We start from the raw sequence: 4861 nt of genomic DNA on the forward strand, positions 1-4861 counted from the left end.
CTGTGTGTGTGGGGAATGCAATAGGTACCAGTTGAAAGGGAGTGGTGCTTACCTTACAACAATTTCCTTAGTGGCTGAGGCTGTGACTGTAGCTATGCTATCCCCCCTCATTATTACTATATTTTGTTTACTTATTTTTAAATAAACAGATCTTGCCCTACTAATTGTGGGAATATTATAAGGAAATGACTCAGGCTGGGTCAATTATAATACACTATTCCTCTGACCTCAGAGATTGACCCATGTATAGTCATGTAGCTCAAGCTAAGCCAACCAGAGCCCTTCTCTGGAACTTTTCAACTATAGCTGGGAGACAGAAGTTCTCCTTCTTTTAGGATCATTAAGCTAGAAAGCCATAAGCCCAGAGCAGCTTGTGGCATGTTCCTTGCATGTGGAGAAATTCCACCTGCAATAAAATGAATGAAGCCAAAATGTGGAAAGGAGCAGAGACAGACTGTGGAGACGGAGTCCCCAGAGCATTTGAGTCCTTGAATGTAGGCATCCTAAGACCAGCTCCATCTTTACTCCTTCCATGAGTATATCAGCCAGTACATCCTTTAGCGTAGGAGTTGGAGTGGGGCATCTATCATTGGCAATCAAAAACTCCAGATAATTCCCCAATAGATGCAATATAAACACTTTCAGCAAACTTTACACCTAATCAATGGGATAACTAATCACAGACCAAAAACTTTAATTTCTAGGTTTGTTCCTTCGAGATCCTTTTCTATTTATGGTTCTCCAATTTGTAGCAAGCCTGTTTAGAGAAGCAGCTAGCCTATAGCCACAGGCTGGTGGTTCTCAGAGGAAAATATCAGACCTTTCACTTGAGAAGATATTTTAGGGAACAGAAAATGGGATAGTATCAATATTAATTCAGACAGGAAAAATTATTATGTAAGTGCCACTTAAATATTTCTCTTTAAAGTAACCTTATAGCTTTGAACCTTTTTTCTGTACAGATGTGGAGTTCCTTTGATGGGCTTCTAACAGTGTCCAACCCACGACTTCCCTTTTTGCTTTCAACTAATGATATTTAAGACGCTTGAAAAGCATTTGTTAGAGATGATGGCCAAATTACATTTTAGATGAAGCATCCCACCTAAGTTAACACACTCATATCTCTGCTCCCAACAATATTTATAAGAAAACTTCATCTTGTGACAAAACATGCAAATTCCATTCTGGTGAGGAGGTGACATTGCTAATAGCAGAGAAGAGAGGCCTGACAAGTCTATTTTCTCACAGGAGATATGTAGAAACACTTGCCGTTGAGGTTTTGTTTGCCCTTTAAAGTTAATGAATTGCATGATCTAATAATAACTAATTATACCTTCCTTCTGTTGTAAAGCTCTTAAAGCATTTCACAATCAATTAGCAGCTCAGGGGCATCGTTGTTATTGGACGTTTTGCAATATGCATACGTTCAGAGTTAATACAGAATAGACTTTACTCCGAAGCCGCTCAGGGTCGGGCCGGGTTGCAAGCTGAACAAGCAGACTTTGAAATTTATGAGGAAAGCTTCCAATGTCTCACCAGCTACCTGGCAAGGTCTCTTGGTCTCTCACTTTTATTTTTCACGTATTGCTTTTCTCATTACTTATGCATTGTCCATTAAATCCAGCGCTGGAGCTGAGGTCTGGTGTTTCCACTTTTCCAAGTTGCACTGCTGCATTTCTGCTCTTGATTAGATAAGCTAAATGTGTGTACCCAGCCGAAGCAAAGTCCAATACCGCATAATTATCCAGTATATTTGGTTGGCACAGGCCAGCAAGCTGCGTGATTTAGGTCAGAATGGATTTTAGGTTAAGGGCATGCTAGAAGCCATTCAAGACTTACGGACGAAATCTAAACATTCAGATGCCACCAACCTCTGACCCAGCCCCCTGAAAACCTGTTGAAGGTTTTCATGAACCGTGAACTATTTGCTCATAACAATGGGTGACCCGAAAGATGGTGGAACGATATGGTACAGTTTCTCTAGGACCTTTAGATGTAGACCCTGCCTGTGACTTTTTTAGTTTACATGGTAAGCTTGTTTAAATCAAACAGGGGCCAAATTTAAATAGCTCTGTATGGATCCTCCTAAGAGGAGTTTTAAGGTAGCTTGAAAAACCTTCAGCAATTGATATCTATTGTCCAGAGGACTGCAGCCTGACTGGAAACTGAGCGCTCTGTCCTACTGGGTGATTTAAATCAGGACCCAAGGGCCCCAGGAGCTTGGGGTGCCATATGAGGTGTCCCAAGCTGGGATGCACTACTCAGCTCTCTTCTCTTAGCCAAACCTGGCCTTCTAGTGACAGAAAAGTCATGTTTTAGCAACAGCAACAGCATGGTAAGCTGAGTAATGGCCCCCCTAAAAGATACCCTTGGAACCTATGAATGTTACCTTATATGGAAAAAAATTGCGGATGAGATTAAATTAAGGATCTTGAGATGGGGAGATCATGCTGGCTTATCTGGGTAGGCACTAAATGCAATCACTTGTATCCTTGTAAAAGGGAGGCACAGGGAGGTTTGCACAGATAAGAAAAGAAGGCAAAGCTGGCCACAGAGCCAGAGATTACAGCGATGCAGCTGCAAGCTGAGGAATGCCAGCGGCCATCGGAAGCCAGAGAGGCAAGGAGTGGATCCTCACTGAGAGCCTCTGAGGGCGCAGGGCCCTGCCAACACCTTGATTTTGGATTTCTAGCCTCCAGAACTGTGGGAAAATGAACTTCTGCTGTTCTAAGCCACCGATTTGTGGTAATTTGGTATAGCAGCCCTAGGAAACGAATATAAACAAGGAAGTGAAGTGATATAAGGGGACAGAGAGGAGGACGTGCAGCCATGCCAGGATCTTCTTCAAGTCAGGAAGTTTAGAGAATGCAGCCGTGGTCCCAAACAGCCCCCAAAGAGAGTCTGAGACAGAATGTTTGGGTCCAATAACTTTAATTGCTAAAGAAATTAAGGTGAGTTTGCGACTGATGGTAAAAGTTTTGGGACTTCCCAAAACGTAGATTACCACCCCCCACTGCAGACTGTACAGTCTCTCAAATCTGCTGTCACGTGTGTAAAAAGGTTAGATGCTAATGGTCTGTGAAGGCGTGTATTTATTTGGCTTTCTTTTAATCTCGGCTTTGCCTCTATCTAATGGAACTTCATTTTGAGAGTTATTTTCTGTTTCCCTTATCTCTGTTTTTGGTAGGAGACTTTTTACAGGATGGTTCCTCAAATTATACAACCGAATTATGAAAATCTTTGTAAACCCAGCATTTTGCTGGTCCTTTCAGGCCGAAAGGAAAGGCTGGCATCCTGGGGGCTGTACCTGGTGGAAGTGGACGTAGTCGCCCCAACAGCTGGAAGGTGACAGCATCGTGGGGCAGCTGGAAGAGTGAGCCTGGGGCTCCGTGGAGAAAAACGGAGCTGTCCCCGGGCTAGGTGAGTTTGGATACGAAATAACACGTCTATTGCGCGGGGCTCTAACTTCTGACAAGAAGCCCCTGGGGAAGTGTTGGGTGTGCTGTTCGCTCTTAGGGCCTGGAGGAAATGCAGCCGAACAGAACAAAGTGATTCTGAGGACAAAATGGCTCAATCAAGTGAAAAGTGATTTCAGAACTGACATCAGCCTGACATTTGCACCGGGTTCTTATTATTCTCTGCTTTTGAACCTCAGTGGGAGAACTTGCCTACCTTTGATACCATAAGCACGATGCTTCATGTTTAAAGATTAAAGCAGCTTTCTGGCTTGTTAGAAAGAAATCACATGGGAATGGGTTTCACAGCCAGAAGCTGGGCTCTCTCCAAAAGATGTCACTCTGCAGAAAGATTATCTCCCCCTTACCTGAATATCAAAAACCTCATGATTAATTCTTTCCACTAGGAGCCCCGTCCCCCACTACTGTTATGTTTAGGATTGAAACAATGTAGTCTGATTACCATTGTGTCCTGTGCAGTTTAGATTTTAAGTGCAAAAAGGGGGGAAATGTAAGAATATCTTTTACATCTTGTTACTCCAGATGAGAATATACTTTGGAAGTGGAATTAGAAACAATGCAGCGATAATTAAAGACTGATGTCGTCTTCCCTGGGACTAAAACACAGCCCACTGTGCCAAGATTTTGATTGGCTGTATGTAATTAAAATTGCTTCAAACGGTTACTAAACATGACTGGCTACAAAAAAGATGACAGAGAGGAACAATTTTAACATAAGAATTTTTAAAAAGTAAGACGTATTTAGAATATGTGTTAAATACCTGGTTAAACATTTAAAATGAAATCCCTAGGGTGTACAGAAAGGGTTATATACCACAGTTTTTGCTTTTTTGTTTACATAAAGCAATAGTTCACTGTATAATGTATTTACAAAAATTTACCAGTTAATGTGTATAGATTTTAAGGGAAAAGAGAAGTTTGGAGACGACTAGATGATGGTGTTTGAGAAGATAAATTCCAATATGCCTGAATTTATCCCTTTTGCTATTGTGTTTATTTAATATAATTAAAATAATTTAAAATTTTAAATTGTTGGCTGTACTGTATATAAATTATACCTCAATTAAAAATTTTAATTGGTGGTCAACTTGAGTACAATGTTTAGGTGGGGGAGGGGGAAGCCTCTAAGAGGGGGAGAAAATGACAGCGCAAAATGCTTCTTTCTGCTCTCTGAGCAACTTTTAGGGGAAGGCCTCTTTATCTGTAAAAGCATCCCAGTTGTAATGTCACTAGGAAGTCACCAAAACGAAGAGAAAAGCGGAAAAAATTAAGCGGATGTAATATATGTATTTATGAGTTTAAAATAGTTTGCTAGCGTCAGTTTTATTATTTTTGCTGGAAACACTACCTTGACGGTCAAAGCCGAGTTTCCCTGGTTGTCCATA

General features: G+C 41.3%; 1 long non-coding RNA gene across 1 annotated transcript; it reads left to right on the forward strand.

Annotated features, from left to right (window-relative positions):
* The first annotated feature begins 2551 nt into the window (after positions 1-2551).
* Positions 2552-4505, forward strand: LOC138925021 (uncharacterized). Its single transcript, XR_011440652.1, has 2 exons — positions 2552-2951; positions 3188-4505. It is a non-coding gene; the product is annotated as an uncharacterized lncRNA (long non-coding RNA).
* The last annotated feature ends 356 nt before the right edge of the window (positions 4506-4861 follow it).

The sequence above is a fragment of the Equus caballus genome, chromosome 7 (genome assembly GCF_041296265.1).
Source record: "Equus caballus isolate H_3958 breed thoroughbred chromosome 7, TB-T2T, whole genome shotgun sequence".
Classification (NCBI taxonomy): Eukaryota; Metazoa; Chordata; class Mammalia; order Perissodactyla; family Equidae; genus Equus; species Equus caballus.